Genomic DNA, 26,838 nt, shown 5'->3' with positions numbered 1-26,838 from the left:
TTTCCAGTGTGGGAAAAATCTGAACTTAATCAATTCCCTATGTAGAAGGCATTTCCAATTTTTCTCATCCTCTCTGGAGAACTAGAAAGTCACCTAACTTGAGACTTGGTGACCAAAACTCACTCATCTAAAATGTGAAATAAAGGACAAAGATTGTTGGTGGATCTCCTACTAGAATGTTCAAAGAGGAAAGCAGAGAACAACAAATAAACCATAGAGTTTGGGCTAGAAAACTGAAGTAATGGTAAATTCATAAAGACAAATACATGAAAAAACAAAACAGAATCCTGACAGCACTTTCTCCTCTCAACCAGCAATTTTCCATAGCAACCTATTCTGATTACAAATAAAAGTGCTGCTGGAAGACCAAGGCTAGTGAAAGCATTTTCATTGTCCAACACAAATGTTATCATATTAAAAGTGCTGTCAAACAGGCTCCATGGATGGAGCACATAGGTTGCACCACTGAATGAGACAAAAAGATTCAAGTAATTGCAGCTGTCTATCAACAAGGGGTCAAAAACTGCAGTCTAACACAAAGGCATTCAAAATTTTAAACTCTAGAAAAAATTTTTAATTATAAAGTATTTGAGACAAAGAAAAAGGTCTAGGATATGATATAATGAGCACTCCTTCACACACCATTTGTAGATCCTCCATGAGCATTAAACTTCAGTTTAAGTCCCCTGCATGCCCTTCTTTGATAGCTCAGAACTCACTCTTGCCATAGGTTACCACTATTCTAAATTCGGTGTTTTTCTTTCTCGTAAATCTTTTTATACTTTTACTATACATATACATGTCTTAAAAGAATATGTGCAATTATTTTGTAAAACTCAAATAAATTATATCACATTGTCTGCATACTTCTTGCTTAAACATTGTGAGATTTATCCATGATGGTATAGAGTGCTGGGACTTGCCTGGTGATCCAGAGGTTAAGAATCCACCTTCCTGGAGAAGGCAATGGCAACCCACTCCAGTGTTCTTGCCTGGAGAATCCCAGGGACGGGGGAGCCTGGTGGGCTGCCGTCTGTGGGGTCGCACAGAGTTGGACATGACTGAAGTGACTTAGCAGCAGTAGCAGCAGAGGCTGTTTTACTCAAATTTTTATCCCCAGTCCAAAACACTTTGTGAGTCCCTCTTATGGGTCAAGAGCTGTTGGTTGAACTAAACTGAATGCAATGTATTAATCCTCCAAAGTTCCATCCCTCTTTTTTTTTTTTTAGGACATAATGATGTAAGCCACTCCAGAAAATGAAGATGTGATGCTGCTCAGCCTTTGGGATATTTTTTGAATCTGTCAGTGTCCGATTGAGCAGAAAACAAAACATCACATAACATGTTGTAAGCATTATTATATGTCCTGCATTAATAGTCTGTGTATCTGCTGCTCTGACTTTGAAACACGTTATGTATATAGATAGAGACATTGGCGTAAGTTTTGTTAAATAAAACAACTGTAAAATTCAAAAAAAAAAAAAAGAAACCACCTTCCAGTCCAGGAGCCTTAGGTCCGATCCCTGACCAGGAAAATAAGATCCCACATGTTGGTGAGCAACTAAGCCCAAGTGCTGCAACTGAGGCCAAGGACAGCCAAAGAAGTAAATATTTTTAAAAGAAGAAATATACAGAGTGCTTGTATTTATTCATTGGCTGATACAGTTATTTCATTGCACATATATACAATCTATTTATCCATTTTTCCAATGATGGACATTCAGTTTATTTCTAATTTGTTCTATTGCCAACAATGATGTTATGAACATTCTTATGTGTTCTTATGTATTTGTCTTGTGTGTATAAAATTAAATGATTCTTTAGGTCAGGAGTCTGCAAACTATGTCTTTGGGCCAAATCTGGCCTATCATTTGCATTTGTAAATAGAGTTTAATGGAAGACAGCCATATTCATCTGTTTATGTTTTATCTATGGTTGCCTTTGACACAAGAGATGACTCTACACATGGACACCACCAGACAGTCAACACCAAAATCAGATTGATTATATTCCTTGCAACCAAAGATGGAGGAACTCTATATAGTTAACAACAACAACAACAAAAAGACCTGGAGCTGACTGTGGCTCAGATCATGAAGCTCCTTACTGCAAAATTCAGGCTCAAACTGAAGAAAGTAGAGAAAATCACTAGATCTTTCAGGTTTGGCTTAAGTCAAATCTCTAATGATTAGACAGTGGGGGTGACCAATAGATTTAAGGGATTAGATCTAGTAGACAGAGTGCCTTAGGAGCTATGGACAGAGGATCATAACATTGTACAGGAGGCAGTGACCAAAACCATCCCAGAGAAAAAGAAATGCAAGAAGGCAAAATGGTTGTCTGAGGAGGCCTTACAGCTGAGGAAAAAAGAGAAGCAAAGGGCAAGAAAGAAAGGGAAAGATATTTCCAACTGAATGCTGAGTTCCAGAAAATAGCAAGAAGAGATACGAAAGCCTTCTTACATGAACAATGCAAGGAAACAGAGGAAAACAATAGAATGGGAAAGACTAGAGATTTCTTCAAGAAAACTGGAGATACCAAGGGAACATTTCATATAAAGATGGGCACAATAAAGGACAGAAAACAGCAGGGATGTAACAGAAACAGAAGAGATTAAGAAGAGGTGGCAAGAATACACAGAAGAACTATACAAAAAAGGCCTTAATGACTTGGCTAATCACGACAGTGTTCACTTACCTAGAGCCAGATGTCCTGGAGTGTGAAAGTCAAGTGGGCCTTACAAAGTTAGTGGAGGTGGTGGAATTCCAGCAGAGCTATTTCAAATCCTAAGAGATGATATTGTTAAAGTGCTGCCCTCAGTATGTCAACAAATTTGGAAAACTCAGCAGTGGCTCCAGGACTGGAAAAGGTCAGTTTTCATCCCAATCCCAAAGAAAAGCAATGCCAAAGACTGTTCTAACTATTGTACAATTGTGCTCATTTCACATGATAGCAAGATAATGTCCAAAACCCTTCAAGCTAGGCTTCAACACGACATGAACCAAGAACTTCCAGATGTACAAGCTGGATTTAGAAAAGGCAGAGGAACCAGAGATCAAACTGCCAACATCTGTTGGATCATAGATAAAGCAAGAGAGTTCCAGAAAAATATCTATTTCTGCTTTATTGACTATGCCAAAGCCTTTGACTGTGTAGATCACCGCAAACTGTGGTAAACTCTGAAGGAGATAGGAATACCAGACCACCTTATCAGCAACAGTTAGAACCAGATATGGAACAACAGACTGGTTCCAAATTGGGAAAGGAGTAGGTCAAGGCTGTATATTGTCACCCTGCTTATTTAACTTATATGCACAGTACATCACATGTGGGCTAGACGAATCACAAGCTGGAATCAAGACTGCCAGGAGAAATATCAACAACCTTAGAAATCCAGATAACACCACTCTTATGGTAAAAAGAGATAAGAAACAAAAGAGCTTCTTGATGAAGGTGAAAGAGGAGTGTGAAAAAACTCAACATTCAAAAAACTAACATTATGGCATCTGGTCCCATCATTTCATGGCAAACAGATTGGGAAACAATGCAAATAGTGACAGATTTTATTTTCTTAGGCTCCAAAATCACTGCAGACCGTGACTGCAGCCATGAAATGAAAAGACATTTGCTCCTTGGAAGAAAAGCTATGACAAACCTAGACAGTGTATTAAAAAGCAGAGACATCACTTTGCCAACAAAGATCTGTATAGTCAAACTATGGTTTTTCCAGAGCCGTGTATGGGTGTGACAGCTGGCCCATAAAAAAGGCTGAGCACTGAAGAACTGACACTTTAGAACTGTGGTTCTGAAGACTCTTGAGAGTCCCTTGGACAACAAGGAAATCCAACCAGTCAATCCTAAAAGAAATCAGCCCTGAGTATTCACTGGAAGGAGTGAAGCTGAAGCTCCAATACTTTGACCACCTGGTTTAAAGAGCCAACTCATTGGAAAAGATCCTGTTGCTGGGAAAGATTGAGGGCAGGAGGAGAAGGGGACAACAGAAGATGAGATGGTTGAATGGCATCACTGACTCAATAGACATGAGTTTTAGCAAACTCTGGGAGAGAGTGAAGGACAGGGAAGCATGATGTGCTGTAGTCCATGGGGTTGCAAAGAGCTGGACATGACTTAGCAACTGAGCAACAAAAATGAATGGTTGCTTTCACACTACAGTTGCAGAGCTGAGTAGCTGTGATAGATAATATATGGCATGTAAAACTGAAAGTATTTATCTGACCTTTTATAGTAAAAGTTTGCCAACCCCTACTTTAGGGTAGAAGCTTAGCAGTGACATGTTTGGATTGAAGACTACATAAATATTGAATTTTACCAAATATTGCCGGATGCCTCCCAAAGTAATGTGCCAATTTACATTCTCTTCAATAATGTAAAAACATCTCTATTCTCCTTGTTTCTCAACCTTACTAGCACTTGAAATCTCAAAAACTTTTGAATCTTGTCTAATTGTCTTGTGGTTTCATTTCAGATATCCTGAATTTGTATTATAATGGCGCACATCTATATTTGTGGGACATGTTTCAGGGCAATAATTTAAATGGTAGACAATGGTCTAACTCCATCCCAAGGTCAGGCTGAGGCACAAAAGTGCTGAAGGATATCTCCTTATCTGTTTCCACCTTAAGTTCCTCCTTGCAAACACTATATTCTTTTCCTGGCACCTCCACCCCAGGCACGCTCTCTCTAAGCACCTATGCATCTGGGTCATGTGTAGCAAGTTCTAGAGTTCATTTGCTACCTGCTGAACACAGCTTTCTACTCCTTCCATTCACAGATAAATTTCACTGTGAAACAGGACCCTGGTGGTTTTCCTGAAAGAAGAGAGAAGTCCTACTCTTTCAGTCTTGGATACCAGGTCTCCACATGGCACCATCATAGTGCAGTTTCTACCATCTACACATGAAGCCAACCAGACAGGCAGCTGTGAGAATATGCTGAGAGAAGGGAGGACTCTTCTGTGCCTCTGGCTACTCTGGAGATGAGGTTCACTGTCTAGGTACCTCTGGATTAGCCAGTTTTGATCAAACTCTTTGATGGAAGTAAATCAGCTTTTATCTTCCCAAGGCCTTTGATTTTATTCTGGAACACAGATATTCCTTTACAAGAGTTTAGGTTCTTGTCTTTTCGTTTATTCAGTTGGCTATGGTAAGGGAAATGCTCCTTCTCACAGAGAGCTGTATAACCTGAGTAGGTAAATGAGAAAACGAGGTAGCAAGGGGAGGGCAAGAAGCAAGGGGAGAAGTTTATACGTGTCAGTTATTGACACATTCTCAGAGCCCTGAAATGCCAAATAGCACCTCAGTTTTATAGTCAGGCTGTTGATCTAGGTGAATTTGAAGAGGGAAAGGCAGATAAAAGGGAAGAGAGAAAATTGGGTGAGAGAAGCAAGACAGGAATCGTTATGAAACAAGAGAAAATCAGCATGAAGAGAAGCTGAAGAGAGCTATTAATAATGTATATGAAATGCAATGGTTAGCACAATTCCAGCTACGGTGAGGTACAAGTTGGGCTATCATAATACAGGCACATGTGCTAATACTTAGGGGCAGGAGGCAGGGACTTCCCACCATGGGGTGAGTGATTCAGGGCAGCATAGCTCCAAGCTTTGTCAAGCTTGTGCTTCCCAGAGGGGTAATGAGCAAGCAGGCGTTGGTGTGCAGGGAGGCCACTTGGCAGCGGACATGCTCATGGCTACAATATACCTTGGGAATGAGTCAGTGGATTTCCTTTTGAACACTCTGTGCATGGGTATAGAATCATCTGAGACCATGAGTTATGTTCCCAGACATTTTCTCCTGCATTCCTGGCAACTTCTTCCATATTGTCTTTTTTTTTCTATCGGACTAGTTGTCGTCTAAAACTGTCTGGTTTTTAAGCTTTGTCTGAGCTTGCTCTCATTCTCTAGGCAACATGTGTCCAAACAGTATTTACTGAGGGCCAACTCAATAAATGAGGAAAACAAAGATTAAAGAAGACATGGTTCCTACCTTCAGAAATGTCAGATGCTGGCACCCCACTCCAGTACTCTTGCCTAGAGAATCCCATGGACAGAGGAGCCTGGGAGGCTGCAGTCCGTGGGGTCGCTAAGTGTCGGACACGACTGAGCGACTTCACTTTCACGCACTGGAGAAGGAAATGGCAGCCCACTCCAGTGTTCTTGCCTGGAGAATCCCAGGGACGGGGGAGCCTGGTGGGCTGCCGTCTCTGGGATCACACAGAGTCGGATATGACTGAAGCGACTTAGCAGCAGCAAGTCACATTACAGAATGGAAAGGAGGAGGATGTGAACTAAGTGTCAAGATCTGGGAGCAGAGAGAAATAAACTCTTCCTCAGAGAATTGAGGTGTATTTTAAGAAAATGTTTGAGTTGTGTTGTGAAAAATCACGGTGAAAGAGGAGAAGGATAGTCCAGGTAGGAAGACCAACATATGCAAAGGTACACTGATGCGGAAATACATGGCATGTTTAGGGGAAATATTTTTTAAATAACTACTCTAGGGGGTGGGAAGTCCTAGCCTCATGTCCTTGAAGTAGGAGCATGCATACTAACGGAAGCACCAGCAAGTGTCAGATGGATGAGGGCAGGGGAGTGAGGCGCACGCCAGCTAAGGAACTGGGGCTTTATTCTCTGGGGCCCTACACAGCTTGCCAGTGTGAACTTAATTAAAGTCAATGGATATCTAAGTTTCAGCCAGGCACATGATTAACTCTCTCATGACATTCTAGCCAAGATGGAAAATACAGGCTCATTTGGTACATCACGCAATCATCTTCAGACATTAGAAGTGTCAGGTAGAAGCTGGATTTCATATTTTATGCCTAGATCCAGAGAAAGAGCTAGAAATAATACATTAAAGTTACAGGGAAACATTACTGGTTAGGGTCAGGAGAAAAAAAAGACACTTCTAGTCAGTGCCTAATTCATTATTAACAACCTATTAATATAAAAGAATTATGTCAGTGGGGAAAGGACCTGTTTCATTGTGTGTATTTTTCATTGTGTATTGATTTGGCAGAAGCTGTCAATGTTATCAAAGCTTTAAGCAGGGATATATTTTATTTGATTTTTTTTTCTGACTTCACAAAACTGTCAAAGAATGGCATTTTTTAGAGTCACAAGTAGATGTATTTTCATATCATTTAAATGACTTGGTCTAACACATGACAATTTCTCTACACTTGAAAGTATCCATTGTTAAACTGGAGAATACCATTTTCTCCTTTGCTCACAAAGATATATTTAGAAAATAAAAAGGAGAAAAAAATAGAAAGATAAAGAAAGGTAGAGAATAGAAATGCAAAGTGAGAAACAATACATGTGTAAAATGGAAAGTGACAGGTTCTTTCCATGTTACAATGAGGACAGGGAGATCTAAGCAGTTAAATGCCTCCAGTGTTTGCACAGAGTAAGAAGCTGGGTCCCCAGACTGTCTGGGACCCTGCTCTCAGACCATTCTGTACACACCTTCTGGTAGGAGCAAAGAGAGGGCAAGAATAGGATGTTAAATAACTTTTTGAAAAATGCATTTTGGTGATTATTGGTAACCAGTACAAAAGACCAAGTGTAAGATGTTGCAGATGATATTAAGGACTAACCTACTGTCAGAAGCAGATTAATTATTTTAAGAAGAAAAAGGCATACAGCATATATATGCTAGTCTGCTAAGATTGCCAGAACAAAACATCATAGACTTGAGTCATTTAAACAACAGAAATTTATTTTCTCACAATTCTGGAATCTGGAAGCCAAGGTCAAGGTGTTAACAGGATGGTTTCTTGTCTTTCTCTTTGGCTTCCGGGTGACCACCTTCTCTCCCCGTCCTCACACGAACTATCCCGTGTGCACATTCCTGCGTCTGTTCGTCTCTTTCTGTTCTTACAAGGATATCAGTCCTGTTGAATTAGAGCCCCACCTTGATGGCCTCAATCTTAACCACCTCCTTAAAGGCCCTATTTCCAAATACCGTCACACTGCGGGTTTACAGCTTCAACATATGATTTTTTCAGGGACACACTTCAGTCCATAACGGTGTGTAACAGACGGGGAGGCAGGTCCAGACCAAAGACAGTGGTGCCTGCGTTACTGTTCCAAAGAATTTACTCTAGCCTCTACCTTGCATGTCCTATGGCATCTTGCTGACCCCCAACACTCTACTATCGTCTTTTAGAATTTGTCAAAATAACTATTCATTTACTGACTTTCTATGCAGTTTTTCAACTCTCGCCCTTGGAACTCTGAACTCTGTTCATGGACCAGGTACCTGTCAGTTTCTAACACAAAGACCTGCCCCCCTTGAACTCTCACTTGCCCCAGGTCGACGCTTTCCTACACAGTGACTTGAGTACTGCTGTCCTCCTCCCCCTGCCCCTTCTATCTGTGTGCTTTCAGGCTTCTCAGGGGACCACTTCTGCCAGCACAGCTGCCCAGTAAAGCTTAAACTACCTGCCAACACGTGTTCTTCCACCACTAACCCAAAAGGTCCTTGAGACAAGGACTATGTCTTGCTCATTTGTGTACTCAAGGCCCACAGTAGTGTTTGAGCATGTAATAATTTTTTGAGAAATGTTTTCTAAGAAGTGACAAAAAACAAATCAGGTTTCTAATGGAGATACATGAGGAAGAAGGACAGTGAGTCCAGATTTTTTGTTTGCTCTAGTAAGGAAAGTGTAGCTCCACATGATATTATCCTCTACAGTCATACTTACCCTCAGCCTGCCTGACATACAGACGAAACAGGGAAAAATAAATAAGTAAAGGGTTGTGGAGAAAGTCCCAGTCCCCATGCTTAATTCTTCACTCAACCAGCACTTTTTAAGCAGCAGTTACAGTCAAAAAGTTATCACACTCCATACACATTCAAAGAGGAAAGCCAGTTTTATATTTTTTCAGGTCATAATCTGTTATTATTGATAGACATGCTAATAAAAGAATAATTATGAACATTTATTTATATGCCACTTCATTCTACTAAAAAATTTATATAATGCAGAAATATAAAATTAATAGTTGAGTCACTTCAAAAAAGATTAATAGTTAAGAGAGACAAAAAATTTTCACTAACTGCAGGACATCCAAGATGCTGTATCTAGAGATGCTAGAAATGAGAAACAAATTGGGCCATAATCTACCTATACTGAGAAAAAACTTTCAGTTACAAGACTTATGGTAAGAAATACAATGTGTTCTTATGTAGAGATCCCGTAAAAAATTTCTTTCCCTGTCTGTATGAGGGGAACACTGTGGAGACTTTTTTTGTGGGGGGTGTCCAGGAAATGTTTATTTATTTATTTTTAATTTATTTTTTTATTGAAGGTTAATTGCTTTACAGAATTTTTTTGTTTTCTGTCAAATCTTAACATGAATCAGCCATAGGTATTTTTAAGTCAAGATGACATGTTAAGTACACTTAAGGATTTAAGTCCTCACTTCCATTCCAATAATAAAATACTAAATAAAATATATAAACTATATTTATTTTTATGTAAATGAACTGGATGAAAGGAATAATGAGAAATACCCAGGTGTCAGAAATGTAGTGATTTTAGGCTGAGTTCTGGCAACTCATGGTATCCTGGGAGATCTTGGCAGATCCTGGGAGTAAACAGAACCATTGAGTCTATATTTCAACACCAACATGAGTATGAGTGTTAACAGTTACAGATCTCATCCCTGTGGTGGAAAACCAAAGTGATGTAATTCTTAACTACACCTAGGCCCAAAGTTGGGCTTCCTGTGAGAATATAGGACCTGGCAATGGCACCCCACTCCAGTACTCTTGCCTGGAAAATCCCATGGACAGAGGAGCCTAGTAGGCTGCAGTCTGTGGGGTCGCGAAAAGTCAGACACGACTGAGCGACTTCACTTTCACTTTTCACTTTCATGCATTGGAGAAGGAAATGGCAACCCACTCCAGTGTTCTCACCTGGAGAATCCCAGGGACAGGGGAGCCTGGTGGGCCCCCGTCTGTGGGGTTGCACAGAGTCGGACACGACTGAAGCGACTAAGCAGCAAGCAAATTGTCCACCCAAGCCATGGTTGGAAATAGCTTCCCACTGAATTCCAGAATCTTGGATCTGCGTCATATTATTGCCTAGTTCCAATATTTAAATCCAAAAAAATCCAGAGACAAAACACAAACATAAGGACTTGCTCAGGGAGAGCGACAGTGCCCAGGTTAGGCTACAAGGGGAAATGTCCACAACAGGGTATACATGAGGGGCTCAGAGAGAGGGTGATGACCAGGGAAGTAAACTTACAGACAAGAAAGACACAGCACATGGGAATGGCTGCATCCACAGAAAAGACAACACATGTAACTCAGAGCAAAGAAACAGTAAGACAATGAGAAGTGTCTAGCAATTAAGTTATTAGAAAAACAAGCTCATGGTTATGATTCAACATTTCAAAAAATATTTTTCTTTCCCTAAATAATTTATAAATATATGTGTGCATGGACTGCAGACTGCCAGGCTCCTCTTTCCATGGAATTTTCCAGGAAAGAATATTGGAATGGGTTGCCATTTCCTACTCCAGGGGATCTTCCTGACCCAGAGATCGAACCCGTGTCTCCTGCGTCGGCAGGCAGGTTTTTCACCACTGCACCACCTGGGAAGCCTGCAGTTCCAATAAAAAATCCCAACAAGAATTCGCAAAGAACTTGATAAGCTAACTACAAGATTCACTTTGGAAAGCTGTATGAATACCAAGATTTTTTTTTAAAGGACAGTGTTAGGAGAGAACTTTGTGCTACATCCATCAAAACATTAAAAATAATAAAAGCATGTTCTTTTAACAAGGGTATACAAATAAAGTAACAGTACGGAATAGGTAGTCCTATGGCATGGCATGAGCCACTGGGGAAGGGCGCTTTTCAGGGCACTTCAGGTACATTTTACTTTTCAGAAAGGAAAAAAACTATATTCCTACTTCATACAAGGAAAAGATCAGATGGATTAGGGAACTAAGTGGAAATTAAAACTGCAAATCTATTTAAAAGACAACTTGAGTTTCAGATGAGAAGTTTTCTTAAACAAGTTACAAAGACATAAAGGAAAGATGAACATATCTGACTAAATATATAATGGTGAAACATCAAAATATATTCAAACTTACTCCATAAGTTCATTTATATAAATGTTAAAAGTTAGTCTATGGTGATTGAAATCAGAATAGCAGTTACCTTTGAGAAAGGGGGGCTTCCCTGGTAGCTCAGTTGGTAAAGAATCTGCCTGCAATGCAGAAGACCCCAGTTTGATTGCTGGGTTGGGAAGATCCATTGGAGAATGGTTAGGCTACCCACTCCAGTATACTTGGGCTTCCCATGTGGCTCAGCTGATAAAGAATCTACCTGCAATGCAGGAAATTGGGTTCAATCCCTGAGTTGGGAAGATCCTCTGGAGCAGGGAAAGGCTACTCACTCCAATATTCCGGTCTGGAGAATTCCATGGACTAGTCCCTGGGGTCGCAAAAGTCGGACACAACTGAATGACTTAGAGGAAGGGATGTGTGGGTAATAACTGGACAGGTTTATAAGGGGGGGCCTCTGAGTGCTGATGAAGTTTTTGCTTCTGATTTGGATGATGATTACACTTTTTGAAAAGACATCAGGCTGCACATATGTGTGCACTTTTCTGTATGTATATTAACTAAATTTAAAATCTTAAATAAACACGGATATATCAACATGATTAAAATGCAGACAGTGTTGTGGGGGGCATTTGGATTAGATATGAAAGAAACTGTGTCCCTTGGACTGCAAGGAGATCCAACCAGTCCATCCTGAAGGAAATCAGTCCTGAATATTCATTGGAAGGACTGATGTTGAAGCTGAAACTCCAATACTTTGGCTACCTGATGCGAAGAGCTGACTCACTGGAAAAGACCCTGATGCTAGGAAAGATTGAAGGCGGGAAGAGAAGGGGATGACAGAGGATGAGATGGTTGGATGGCATCACTGACTTGATGGACATAAGTTTGAGTAAGTTCTGGGAGTTGGTGATGGTCAGGGAGGCCTGGCATGCTGCAGTCTATGGGGTCACAAAGAGTTGGAACCAACTGAGCAACTGAACTGAACTGAACTGTTGAAATTAAAAGTGCACATACCTTAAACTCAGTATAGAGCAGTATTTTTCAAACTGTTTGTTGTGACTCAGGAGGTAGGTTCTTAAATCAACTTCATGCTTTATAACAGGGTTTTTTTTTTTTCTTCCATGAAGTATAAAAACAGTAAAATATTTGGACATAAAAATGCTATGCATGGATAGCAGTCAGTCCAAGACATGCTTTTCACTGAACCAAATGAAGAAACAAAAATGTCAAGTTTTTCATAAAACTAACCAGATAATGTAGTATTTTAATTCTGAGACTGTCCTTAAAACTTTTTAGTACAGAAAAGTTCTTTCTATAATAAATTATGGTGACTCAATATTAATATTGTCTGTGGATTTTTTAATGTTTGCATCGAGCAAAAGTAAAAGTTGGCAAACCTGTGTGCATCACCGACTTTTTTTCCTCTAAATATCACCGATCTCTGACATTCCAATGTCTGGGAATCACTATTCTACTCCATACCTCAGCAGTTTCGAGCAGATCAAAGTCACAGACTGAACCTTTTGTACTGTAACTACTGAACTAACCATGCACTCATTCTTTAACACATTCAGTGAGTGGATGTTGAGGGGACTGAGGCATAAAGGTCAGTTAGCTTGATTTAATTCCACAACAAAGCCTTTAAAAAATGTGTGCCATTGCTCACTAGGGCATGGCAGTGGAGGTGGATGGATTATTGCAAATCCATCATCGCTGTGAAAAACAATCCAGTGGATGGGTCAAAACCTTCATCTTTATTTGAATATGATCGCATATGAGCACACTGCTAGTGATCTGGATAGGCAAGAATGCTGAGGAGCAAAGAACAACACAGGCCTAGCGCCCACTTCAGGTAGCCCACTGGAGTGGCTTTGAGAATCAGAGACGGAGAGAGGCTGGATCCTGAGACAGAGTTTACAATCCACTCTGGCTCACCCTCACTGTATCTAAAGTTGCTTACAGTTTAAAAATAGATGTCTATAGATTGAAAGTTTAAATGTTCTACAAGTTTTATCTAAAAAATGCCAAGCAGTTAGGGATCTATGAAAAGTGATTTAAAAAATCAGTTTAAGCCAAATAACCTCCAGCATTACCAATTTAAATATTAAGTATTTCGTGTGTGTGTTGTGTTAGTCGCTCAGTCACATCCGACTCTTTGCAACCCCATGGACTGTAGCCCACTAAGGCTCCTTTGTCCATGCGATTCTCTAGGCAAGAATACTGGAGTCTGAGTCATAAAATGTTACCCATAAGCACTCATATGGCAGTAGTCCTGGCTTAGTAATGGTTTAGATTTCTACTCATTGACAAGCTGCTATCCACTTCCAACTATAAACCCAGAGATCATTTATCCCAGTCTTTCCCCACATCGCAGTTAAGAAGCTGAGGCTCAAAGAGGTGAAATGACTTCTACACAGGCAGTTAGTTCAGAATCAAGGTCCCTTGGCTCTTAGTCCAGTGCGCCCCTAGCGGTACCACTTTTCCTCTCAGAGTGTAAACAGGATGGAAATTACACCCACTTAAGAGTGCACTTTACCCATCCAGCAACCAACGCTCACTGGATTTAAGTTTGAAAAGGAAAATGAATGTTAATAATCAGCAACAAAATGCTATATTTTTGCCCAAAAGAAAATAATAAGTGCTATGCTCCATTGATCTATGGTCCAGTTAGGAAAGCTTTCTTAATCTGACAGTAGAATGAAACATTTGATGAGAAACAAATGGTAAAAAACATGCTAAAAATATTATAATTTCAACTATAGTATTTTCTGTTCATTTAACCTAACTTTAAAGAGTTATGTTATTTTAGAGCTCTGAGTCTATTTCTAGCATGAAAACCACTTCCTTTTATTTACTCTATATTTATGATTTTTAAGTATGGCACCCCACTCCAGCACTCTTGCCTGGAAAATCCCATGGGTGAAGGAACCTGGTAGGCTGCAGTCCATGGGGTCGCGAAGAGTCGGACACGACTGAGCAACTTCACTTTCACTTTTCACTTTCATGCATTGGAGAAGGAAATGGCAACCCACTCCAGTGTTCTTGCCTGGAGAATCCCAGGGATGGGGGGAGCCTGGTGGGCTTCCATCTATGGGGCCGCACAGAGTCAGACACGACTGAAGCGACTTAGCAGTAGCAGTAGCAAGTAGCCCTATAGTTTCCATGTATAATTTCTACTGTTTGCCAATTCTATACTTTCAGTTCAGTTCAGTCCCTCAGTTGCGTCTGACTCTGCAACCCCATGAACCGCAGCATGCCAGGCCTCCCTGTCCACCACCAACTCCTGGAGTTTACTCAAACTCATCTCCATTGAGTCAGTGATGCCATCCAACCATCTCATCCTCTGTTGTCCCCTTCTCCTCCCACCTTCAATCTTTCCCAGCATCAGGGTCTTTTCAAATGAATCTGCTCTTCCCATCAGGTGGCCAAAGTATTATTGGAGTTTCAAGTTCAACATCAGTCCTACCAATGAACACTCAGGACTGACCTCCTTTAGAATGGACTGGTTGGATCTCCTTGCAGCCCAAGGGACTCTCAAGAGTCTTCTCCAACACCACAGTTCAAAGGCATCAATTCTCTAGCACTCTATACTCTAAGAAGTGTCAAATACTGTTATTACCCTACTGTCTTCTGATTCTATAAGCTAGAGATTGCTTTTAGGGACTAAGCAATAACATAAATGTGTGAAGTGACAGTTTGGAGTGATGAGGATTTGGTGAACAGGTTCATGTCTTTGTTTTTGCTCTACATGGATTTTGAAAACACGTAGAATTTTAACAGGAGTGTTAGAATATCAGTGAGCAATTAGATAAAACTCTAAAGAAGAAGGGGAAAGAAATTGAGAGTGTCCATTAGAAACAAAGACCCTGCTTTCTGTAAGTCAGGGGTATAGTCAGATCTCAGGGAAGGTATAACAGCCTCCATAATGACAAAGCTCAAGTTGCCTCAATAGTCCAGTGCTCTTTTCATGTTTATACCAAGACTAACGGTGAACAAAGTTGTGTGTGTGTGTGTGTGTGTGTGTGTGTGTGTGTGTGTGTGTTTAACCAACTGAAGTTCTGTTCTTTTACCTTATTTCACCTGTAAAACCTCTTCATTCTTTATCATTAGCTAAGAGGAGACCGGGCTTCCCTGGTGGCTCAGATGATAAAGAATCTGCCTGCAATGCATGAGACCTGGGATCAATCCTTGGGTTGGGAGGATCCCCTGGAGGAGGGCATGGCTGCCTACTCCAGTATTGTTGCCTGGAGAATCCCATGGACAGAGGAGCCTAGTGGGCTACAATCCACAGGGTCACAAAGAATAGGATGCAAGTGTGCAGCTAAGCACAGCACAGCAAGAGGAGACCATCCTCAGCCTGAATCCTTAAAAAAGAAATCATGGATATGGGTGTGGAGCCAATGAAATGTAACCCATGTAGTAAAACTGATGCACTCAGAACATTCCTCACATTTTCCAGTTCTCAACCCCGGTAATCCACTCTGCTAAAAAATCAGTATTACAGAAGACATTGTCAAGTACCCTTTCTTTTCTTCTTTAGCAAATGTTCCCCTAAATATTCAGTGAATCTCTCAGAGAGTGACAGCATCTCAGAGAAACTCTTTGGAACAGACACTATAAGATTGTGCCAAAATGTCATCCCGCCAAGAAAACACAGAAAAAGAGATTTTTTTTTTAAATGGATCATCAAAACCCAGTTCAGAATAGCATGAAACAGAGAGAGCAATTTGAGAACTGAAGGCAGTCAATTAAACAAGACGGAACTTCCTCCCTCTAGCCCTGTCCAGAGATGTAGTTGACAGTTTTCTAACAGACTATGTAGTTTTCACACCTAAATTTACTACAGAAGTTTCTATGGCACCTTGAAATTCACAAGTTTCACATGGTCTGTACTCAAGACCAACAGCCAATAAGCTTGAAAGAAGAAAAGGTAGAATGAAGTGACATATGGAAAAATAGAAAATTACAGTAAGAAATGATTCTTGTGGTTCAATCATCTCATTTTATAGAAATAGAAACTTGAGTCCTTGGAATGACATACTCAAATAAGATGAGTAGCAATCTTGTTTATTTTCTACTACACTACCACCATTCATAAGGACTTTCTAAAAAATTCTTTTGAAGTATTATCAATACATGAAAATGAAAATGAAGTCGCTCAGTCGTGTCCAACTCTTTACGACCCCATGGACTTCTCCAGGCCAGAATACTGCAGCGGGTGGCCTTTCCTTTCTCCAGGGGATCTTCCCAACCCAGGGTTCCTTCCCAACCCAGGGTTCGAACCTAGGTCTCCCTCATTGCAGGCAGATTCTTTACCAGCTCAGCCACAAGGGAAGCCCCATTATCAATGAATATAGGAAAGTAAATTAATTAAATGTACATTTAAAAAAAACAATAATAATAAAGCAGGAACTTGTGAAAGCACCACCCAGGCAAAGAATGAGGACACTGCAATCTTTCGGAAGCCCTCACATGGCCCTCTTCTCTCTCTCTCTTTTTTTTTTTTTAAAATTTTTATTTATTTATTTATTTTTTAATTTTTAATTTTACTTTATTTTACTTTACAATACTGTATTGGTTTTGCCATACCTTGACATGAATCCACCACAGGTGTACATGCGATCCCATGTTTGGGATCACATGGCCCTCTTATTGCTCCCTCTTCCCTCCCTGCAAAGGAAGCCAGGCTTTCCTGCAAGTGCTTTACCTTCTACTTAGGCATCTGTACCTAAATAATATATTTTTAGCTTTTTTATTTAGTGGAATCAAATCATTATGTGGAAATTTTTATATCTGACATCTTTCACTCAATGTACATTTGTAAGATTTAACTAAGCTGATGTGTAGAGCTGTAATTTGCTCATTGCTATTTAATATTTCACTACATGAATATGTCATATTTTTTAATCTTCAGGTTATATATCTGTATGGAGTGCAATTTCTATGCTGGAGAGTATGCACAGAGTCTACTTAGGACACTTTCAGCAGGAAAAAAATATGTGACTGATTAAAAATGGCTCAAACAATAAGAACACTTGCTATTTTGCATAACAAGACATTAAGGCATAAGTAAAATCCAATGTTGTCTGTTTCAATGACTCAACAGCATCATCAAGGACCCAGGCAATTTCTTCTGCTGCTCTCATCCTTAATCTCTGTCCCACTTTTTCAGGCTGGGTCCTTCATAATCACAAGAAGCCACAGCAGCTCTAGACAACATAGCCAACCACGACCACATCCAGAGGGAGAAGGGGCCGTTTTCTCCAGTGTTTCTCTCTTAAGTGTAACACAACCTTTCCTTGGAGCCCTCAGCAAACTTTCTCTCACCTCATAGTTAATGATTATATCACTTGTTCTACTGAAATCAATCACTAAAAAGAGAAATAAAACTCATCTATGTCAATCAAGGTAAGGTGTTCAATACAAACTCTCAGAGGCTGGTGAGAGACCCTGGCCCTGAGCACTTTGCCATGGGAATGAGGTTGTGTGCTTATCTTTTATTCTCTTGAATTTTGCTCTCGTTAAACATAATGACATATATTTGTTTACTGTGGAACGTATAATTTAAAACCTATATAAGAACATAGTGAAAAGAATAATAAACCGAAACCCTATTCTGTGAAACCAGTTCCGAGCTTCACTATTAACTCATGCCCAGTCTCCTTTCATCTGTACCCCATCCATTCCCCCATTCCTTCTTTGGTTACCCACAAGTAAATCCAGCTCTCGTTATTACTTCTATAAACATATCAGTTGCTGTTTAGTCTTTCAGTTGTGTTTGACTCTTTGCAATCACACAGGACTGTATCCCACCAGGATCCTCTGTCCATAGGATTTCCAAGACAAGAATACTGGAGTGGGTTGCCACTTCCTTCTTCAGGGGATCTTCCTGACCTAGGGATTGAACCCAAGTCTCCTACATTGGCAGGCAGATTTTTTACCACTGAGACACCAGGGAAGCAAAACTATATACCAATATAAGTCTTTAAAGACTTCTTTAAAAACAAAGCCACAATACAATTATCACATCTTAAAAGAAGTTTCCTAATACAACAAGCAGAAGATATTAAGAAGAGGCAGCAAGAATACACAGAAGAACTGTTAAAAAAGATCTTCATGACTCAGATAATCACGATGGTGTGATCACTCACCTAGAGCCAGACATCCTGGAATGTGAAGTCAAGTGGGCCTTAGGAAGCATCACTATGAACAAAGCTAGTGGAGGTGATGGAATTCCAGTTGAGCTCTTTCAAATCCTGAAAGATGATGCTGTGAAAGTGCTGTACTCAATATGCCAGTAAATTTGGAAAACTCAGCAGTGGCCACAGGACTGGAAAAGGTCAGTTTTCATTCCAATCCCAAAGAAAGGTAATGCCAAAGAATGCTCAAACTACCGGACAATTGCACTCATCTCACACGCTAGTAAACTAATGCTCAAAATTCTCCAAGCCAGGCTTCAGCAATACATGAACTGTGAACTTCCAGATGCTCAAGCTGGTTTTAGGGAAGGCAGAGGAACCAGAGATCAAATTGCCAATATCTGCTGGATCATCCGAAAACAAGAGAGTTCCAGAAAAACATCTACTTCTGCTTTATTGACTGTGCCAAAGCCTTTGACTGTGCAGATCACAATAAACTGTGGAAAATTCTGAGAGAGATGGGAATACCAGACCACCTGACCTGCCTCTTGAGAAACGTGTATGCAGGTCAGGAAGCAACAGTTAGAACTGGACATGGAACAACAGACTAGTTCCAAATAGGAAAAGGAGTACATCAAGGCTGTATATTGTCACCCTGTTTATCTAATTTGTATGCAGAGTACATCATGAGAAACGCTGGGCTGGATGAAGCACAAGCTGGAATCAAGATTGCTGGAAGAAATATCAATAACCTCAAATACAAAGATGACACCACCTTTATGGCAGAAAGTAAAGAAAAACTAAAGTGACTCTTGATGAAAGTGAAAGAGGAGAGTGAAAAAATTGGCTTAAAGCTCAACACTCAGAAAACTAAGATGATGGCATCACTTCATGGCAGAAAAATGAGGGAACAGTGGAAACAGTGAGAGATTTTATTTTTTTGAGTTCCAAAATCACTGCAGAATGGTGACTGCAGTCATGAAATTAAAAGATGTTTACTCCTTGGAAGGAATGTTATGACCAACCTAGAAAGCATATTAAAAAGCAGAGACATTACTTTGTCAACAAAGGTCTATCTAGTCAAGGCTATCATTTTTCCAGTGGTCATGTATCGATGTGAGAATTGGACTATTAAGAAAGCTGACCACCAAAGAATTGAAGCTTTTGAACTGTGGCGTTGGAGAAGACTCTTGAGAGTCCCTTGGGCTGCAAGGAGATCCAACCAGTCCATCCTAAAGGAGAGCAGTCTTGGGTGTTCATTGGTAGGACTGATGTTGAAGCTGAAACTAATACTTTGGCCACCTCATGTGAAGATCTGACTCATTGGAAAAGACTCTGATGCTGGGAAAGATTGAAGGTGGGAGAAGAAGGGAACAGAGGATGAGATGGTTGGATGGCATCACCGACTCAATGGACATGGGTTTGGGTGGACTCTGGCAGTTGGTAATGGACAGGGAGGCCTGGCATGCTGCACTTCATGGGGTCACAAAGAGTCGGACACACTGAGCAACTGAACTGAACTAATACAACAAATACCCTGTTAGTTTTCAAATATTTCCAACTACCTCAAAAAAATGTATCAGTAAGTGTATTTATGTCCATGTGTGCAGGTCATGTATTTAGAGAGTTTGAACTGAGATCCAAATAAGGCCCAAACATTCCAATTACTGATAGGTCTCCTAAGCAGGACCAGGTAATCTTGAAAAAAAGTCAGAGTTTTGTAAATGAGGAGGATGGGCAGTTGAGGTAATGTGAGTATAGGCTGGAGCTCCCAAGCCAATAAGCCTCAACCAGGCTCTGAAAGTCTCCCTAAAAGACTGACCCATGGGCCATGTCAGTGATCACACCTAGAAATGTGCAGGTTACAGTCTCGAAGAACTCCTTCACTCCAAGGGCAAAAAATACTAAGGATCCAGATTTTTTAGGAAAAGCATATCACAAAGAAATGAGCATCATTAAAAACTGGGTGAGAAAGAACATGGAATTAATGCTAATGTCACTGCAGCAACAATTTGTTTTTAAGAAATCAACTGTTAGCAAGAGATTAATAGAAGTGGTAAAAGACTAGAAATGTGTAATTCCCTGGTGAATTATATCTATTGATTAAAATAAAAGTATAAAATATAGTGACTTCAAGTCATCACTTCTTTGTAATCAATTTCACTTTTAATCTACACTTAGATTTTACAATTAGGTTGTAAATACTTGAAATGATTGGTATTGAATTTGAAATTGTGATTTTTAAAAAATGTGGCATTGAGATCAACTGCTAACTGAAGGAGAAGTGATATACTGCTAATGAGATTTTATGGTGCTATTTATTAATACCTCTCCACTTCTAAAAATGATTTGCAGTAACAAAATAAAATATATAGATTTGATAAGACTGGAAAAAACATCAAAGAAGAGTAAAGGCAAAATTCCAGAAATAAAAGAAGGAAAGGAGAATAATTAAGCAGAAAACATGGGCTAAAGCAAGGGATTGACTATTTAAAGAAAAAAAAACTTTTAAAGTTTACTATCCTCTGTCTCTACTTTTCCAACCCATTTTTCTTCTAACAGTCTCAAGTCAGAGGTAGTGGTTCAGGAAAAAATGTTTACTATCAGCACAGCTTCTCCAGGAACTGGGCATGGCAAGATGGCTATGCTGAATAAACCTATAGCCTATTATACAGAGTGAAGTGAGTCAGAAAGAGAAAGATAAATATCATATACTAATGCATACATACGGAATCTAGAAAGATGGTACTGAAGAATTTATTTGCAGGGCAGCAATGGAGAAACAGGCATAGAGAACAGACTATGGACACAGGGAGAGGGGAGGAGAGGATGAGATGTATGGAGAGACTAACATGGAAACTTACATTACCATGTGCAAAATAGATCAATTCAGTTCAGTCACTCAGTCGTGTCCAACTCTTTGCGGCCCCATGGACTGCAGCACGCCAGGCCTCCCTGTCCATCACCAACTCCCGGAGTTTATTCAAACTCATCCCCATTAAGTTGGTGATGCCATCCAACCATCTCATCCTCTGTCATCCCCTTCTCCTCCCACCTTCAATCTTTCCCAGCATCAAGGTCTTTTCAAATGAGTCAGCTCTTTGCATCAGGTGGCCAAAGTATTGGAGTTTCAGCTTCAGCATCAGTCCTTTCAATGATCACTCAAGAATGATTGTAAAATAGATAGCCAGTGAGAATTTGCTGTATGTCTCAGGAAATTAAACAGGGGCTCTGTATCAACCTAGAGGGGTGGGCTGGGGAGGGAGATGGGAGAGGATTCAAGAGGGAGCAGATATATGTATACCTATGGCTGATTCATGTTGAGGTGTGACAGAAAATAACAAAATTCTGTAAAGCAATTATCCTTCAATTTAAAAATAAGTAAATTTTTAAAATTTATATTTAAAAAAGGAATATGACAGTGGTTCTCAATGATGGTAATTTCACCCCTCAGGGGGAGAATTGGCAATGCATGGACCTGTTCTGTCTATGTTTGTTCAATAACGGAGAGGTACTATGTTCAATGAGTGGACAGAGGCCCAGGTTACTGCTGAACATCCTACTATGTACAGGATGCTCCCTTCCCCCAGTAAAGAATCACTCAGCACAATATGTCAACAGGACCAGGTTGAGAATCCCACATCTAGTGGACAAAGACATAGAACAATTCCAAGGCACCAGCCCATCATGCACCATTAACATACACAGGACTTCTCTCTCCTTTGTCCAACAAATTCTTTCCCTACAATTTTCTTTCCTTGCTGTTACCCTCAGCACAATCAAAATACATGCCTTAACAGATCAATTCCAGTTTACTGCAAGCTCCCAAATGATTTTATGGCTCACTTTGATATGAGCTCACAGATGTCTAATTTTTCTGACATTATAATTCACTCCTTCCACCTAAGAATGGCAGTGGTTTCTGTTTTGTCTATGATGACAAAGCTAATTCCTCTTCCTGACAACAGACTCATCATCCATCAATGGCTAATTCTTCACTTTTGTAAACTCACCTTAAATCTTCACAGCTCCTTTTCTCCAGCCAAGACATCAAAAGACCTTTCTCCCTGTTATCTCCTTCACCTGTTCAACTTGCCTCCAGGTTGGTTAAAAACTTTAGTAAAGAATACTTCTGAAAAACCAGACAAATTTTTTAGTTCAGTCAATTCAGTCACTCAGTCATTTCTGACTCTTTGTGACCCCATGGACTGTAGTACACCAGGCTTCCCTGTCCAGCACCAACTCCTGGAGCTTGCTCAAACTCATGTCCATTGAGTCGGTGATGCCATTCAACCATCTCATTCTCTGTTGTCCCTTTCTCCTCCTTCCTTCAATCATTCCCAGCATCAGGGTCTTTTCCAGTGAGTCAGCTCTTCATATCAGGTGGCCAAAGTATTGGAGTTTCAGCTTCAGCATCAGTCCTTCCAATGAATATTCAGAACTGCTCTCCTTTAGGATGGACTGGTTGGATCTCCTTGCAGTCCAAGGGACTCTCAAGAGTCTTCTCCAACACCACAGTTCAAAAGCATCAATTCTAGAGCGCTCAGCTTTCTTTATAGTCCAACTCTCACATCCATACTTGACTACTGGAAACAACATAGCTTTGAATAGGTGGACCTTTGTTGGCTGAGTAATGTCTCTGTTTTTTAATATGCTGTCTAGGTTAAATATAGCTTTTCTTCCAAGGAGCAAGCATCTTTTAATTTCATGGTTGCAGTCACCATCTGCAGTGATTTTGGAGCCCCCCCCCCCCAAAAAAGACTCTTACTGTTTCCATTGTTATCCCATCTATTTCCCATGAAGTGATGGGACCAGATGCCATGATCTTCGTTTTCTGAATGTTGAGTTTTAAGCCAATTTTTTCACTCTCCTCTTTCAGTTTCAAGAGGCTCTTTAGTTTTTCTATGCTCTCTCCCATGCAGTATCATCTGCATATCTGAGATTATTGATATTTCTCCCAGCAATCTTGATTCCAGCTTGCCCTTCATTCAGCCTGGCATTTCACATGATGTGCTCTGCATATAAGTTAAATAAGCAGGGTGACAATATACAGCCTTGACGTACTCTTGTTCCTATTTGGAACCAGTCTGTTGTTTCATGTCTGGTTCTAACTCTTGCTTCTTGACCTGCATACAGATTTCTTAGGAAGCAGGTAAGGTGATCTGGTATTCCCATTTCTTTAAGAATTTTCCACAGTTTATTGTGATCCACACAGTCAAAGGCTTTGGCATAGTCAATGAAGTAGAAATAGATGTTTCTCTGGAACTCTGTTGCTTTTTCTATGATCCAGCAGATGTTGGCAATTTGATCTCTGGTTCCTCTGCCTTTTCTAAATCCAGTTTGAACATCTGGAATTTCATGGTTCACGTTCTGTTGAAGCCTGGCTTGGAGAATTTTGAGCATTACTTTGCGAGCGTGTGAGATGAGTGCAATAGTGTACTAGTTTGAACATTCTTTGGCATTGCCTTTCTTTGGTATTGGACTGAAAACTGACCTTTCCCAGTCCTGTGGCCACTGCTGAGTTTTCCAAATTTGCTGGCATATTGAGTGCAGGACTTTGACAGCATCATCTTTCAGGATTTGAAATAGCTCAACTGAAATTCCATCACCTCCACTAGCTTTGTTCGTAGTGATGCTTTCTAAGGCCCACCTGACTTCTCATTTCAAGATATCTGGCTCTAGGTGAGTGGTCACACCATCGTGGTTATCTGGGTCATGAAGATCTTTTTTGTATAGTTCTTCTGTGTATTCTTGCCACCTCTTCTTAATATCTTCTGCTTCTGTTAGGTCCATACCATTTCTGTCCTTTCTTGTGCCCATCTTTGCAGATTTTTAGTTACTTCCATTGTGGTAAGTGGGACAATAGCAGAATCTACTACAAAATCTGTGTATTGAAAAGGCTTTTTCTATAACTTTTTCTAGACTCCACCTGCCAATGCAGAAGATGCAGGAGACACAGATTTGATCCCTGTGTTGGGAAGATCCCCTGGAGAGGAAATGGCAGCCCACTCTGGTATTCTTGCCTGGAAATTTTCATGGACAGAGGAGCCCGGCAGGCTACTGTCCATAGGTTTGCAAAGGGTCAGATACAACTGAGTTCTGAGCATGCATGCATTTTCCTTCTAATATTCTATGTCAGAAAACTAAGGCTGAAACAAAATACATTTTGATGCAAAACAATTTTAATTAATTGAAACTGAGTCTCCCTAAAACCAAGTTCCCTTGCCAAATTTATGATTCAATCTCCTTCTTTGTCCTGCCCCCTGTTTCCCTCAGGTTGAGGACTATCAAAGAAATAGGGAACTGAAACCAAGCAAGACCCTGTGGGGCCCTCCTAAGTACAAAAGTTCCTCTGTGTCCCCTGTCTGTCATTTGTAGAACAAGGCTTTAGCCTTTGAGGCCTTCCCAGAGTTCCAAAAGCCAACTCAAGTAACTACTAATTGGGTAAGTGAGTGAATGCAGAAACAAAGGAAAAAGAAGTTAAGCAAGAAAATTAATGACACTAGTTCCTCCTCAAAGGATGTATGTAACAATTTGATGCATATCTTTGAATCATTCTGCAAGAACCAAGACTCCACCCAGGGAGAGGATGGTGACTAGAGGCTGAATACAAGCACACAGATCCCAGACTGGTTGGAATTAGAAGGCTGATTAAGATTCCTGAAATACCACTCTGTTAGGCTACCACCAACCAATCAGAAGAAAGTCCTGCCTCCTTTCAACCCTCACCCCAAATGTTGCCTTTGAAAATCCTCTCTGAAAACCACTGGGAAGTTTTGGTCTTTAAGTGTGAGCCACCTGTACTCCTTGCTTGGTACCTGCAAAAAACCTCTAATTTCCTCCATTGCAACCTGGTGTTAATAGAATAGTTCTGCTGTGAGGTGAGCAAGCAGACACAAGCTTGTTTTAATAACATAATCATATTTTTTTCATTTTCCACTGGTTTAATTAATGGAGATTTTGTTTCATGAAAATCTTTGTTCAGAAGAAAGGAAGGGAGATATCATTCAAATTTTTTTTTAATTTGTTGCTGTTTTTTTAATTTTAAAAATGATCCTTTGGGGGGAAATTTTTTAATATGTTGAAATCTAGTGACTCAAAAAATGAGATGAAAATAAAATATGAAAATTGAGTTCACATTTTTTTTAATAAACTCTATTGCAGAAGAGAATTGTTCCCTTATTTCTGATAACACTAAGTCAACATTTCTAGTACAGATATTGGAAATGATCAGCCTGAATAAAATATGAAAACTATTTTAAAATACCTAAGAATTTATTACACTGAAAGGGGGATAGATGAACTTTTAAAGTTACTCACAATGAGAGCAGTGGAATAAATGAGGCAGTTGCAAGGAGTGAGATTTTGACTCAATATAAGAATGAAGATTTGCTTCCACTCTGATATTCAAGGAGCTTCCTTAATGTTTCAATACCATTACTTTAGTTAGGAAAATATGCCCTAACAAAAAACTGATGGGCTGGGCTTCAGCATTCCCTCCTGGTGTTTTATGGACACTACACATGCAGCTTCATGCCTTCAGATCCTTGGTTACCTAGCTTCTCTCAGGGTTTGGGCAGCCACTAGCCCCATACATTATACTTAGATGTACTGGGCTGACCAAAAAGTTCATTCAGGTTTTTTGACCAGCTCCATAATTATGCTCCTCCTTTGCTCAACAGCAGAAGTCCCCTGCTGTGTCCAAAACAGCCATGACAATTTAGCAAGAGTCACAGGGCCCTTCACAATCTGCACACCACCATCAACCACTCCTCCAGCCTGGTGGAAGAATAAAGATTTTGATGTAATAAAAATTCATTTTTTAAAACTTCATTGTTATTTAGAAAAAAACATTTTGATGCACTCAAATAAATGACTTGGGGAAATGTTATAGATAGAAAATGCATCCAGATAGTATAAAGGAATTTAATAAAGTTTCCCCTAAGATGTTTCAGTCAAGTTAGAGAACTGTGAACCAGATACTAGGACATTTAAGAGAATCTATAACTAGAAAAGTGACATCAAAGACTAATTAATGGATGATTACTAGCCTTAAAAAGAGATTTCCCACGGTAGAACACAGAATGTTGCTTGTCCAATGACATGTTTAAAAGTATGGAACTCTTGTTCATCACATCTACAGACCCTGGTGCTGAGAAGGGAAGCAAATACCGTGAATGGCAGAAATGAGGCAAAAAGCTAGAAGGCCAGAATGCTGGATGGAAAAGGTGATGAAATTCAACCAATTCAGAAAGCAAACTGCAAAAGTACAAGACAGTGAGACAGTGATATTCCAGAACCATTTGTAGAAAAGGCATAAATATTTTACTCAACTGCAAATGTAATATAAGTCAACATGTGACTCTCCCTCCAAAAAGGAACTAATATGACCTTGAGTTGTATTAATAGACATACAGTAGCTATATAAAGGAGATAAATGTTCCTCTGTTCTCTACAACCTAAATGCAAAGGTACTGGTGATATTTAGCCTGAAGAAAGAAGGTAGATTGATTGCTCTCTTTAACTATTTAAAGGTGTGTCGTGTAGAAGCAGCCCTCGGAAGTTTGACATACAATGGGTAAGATATATGAG

The sequence above is a fragment of the Budorcas taxicolor genome, chromosome 10, assembly GCF_023091745.1.
Source record: "Budorcas taxicolor isolate Tak-1 chromosome 10, Takin1.1, whole genome shotgun sequence".
Classification (NCBI taxonomy): domain Eukaryota; kingdom Metazoa; phylum Chordata; class Mammalia; order Artiodactyla; family Bovidae; genus Budorcas; species Budorcas taxicolor.
Note: the sequence above shows the minus strand (reverse complement) of the source record.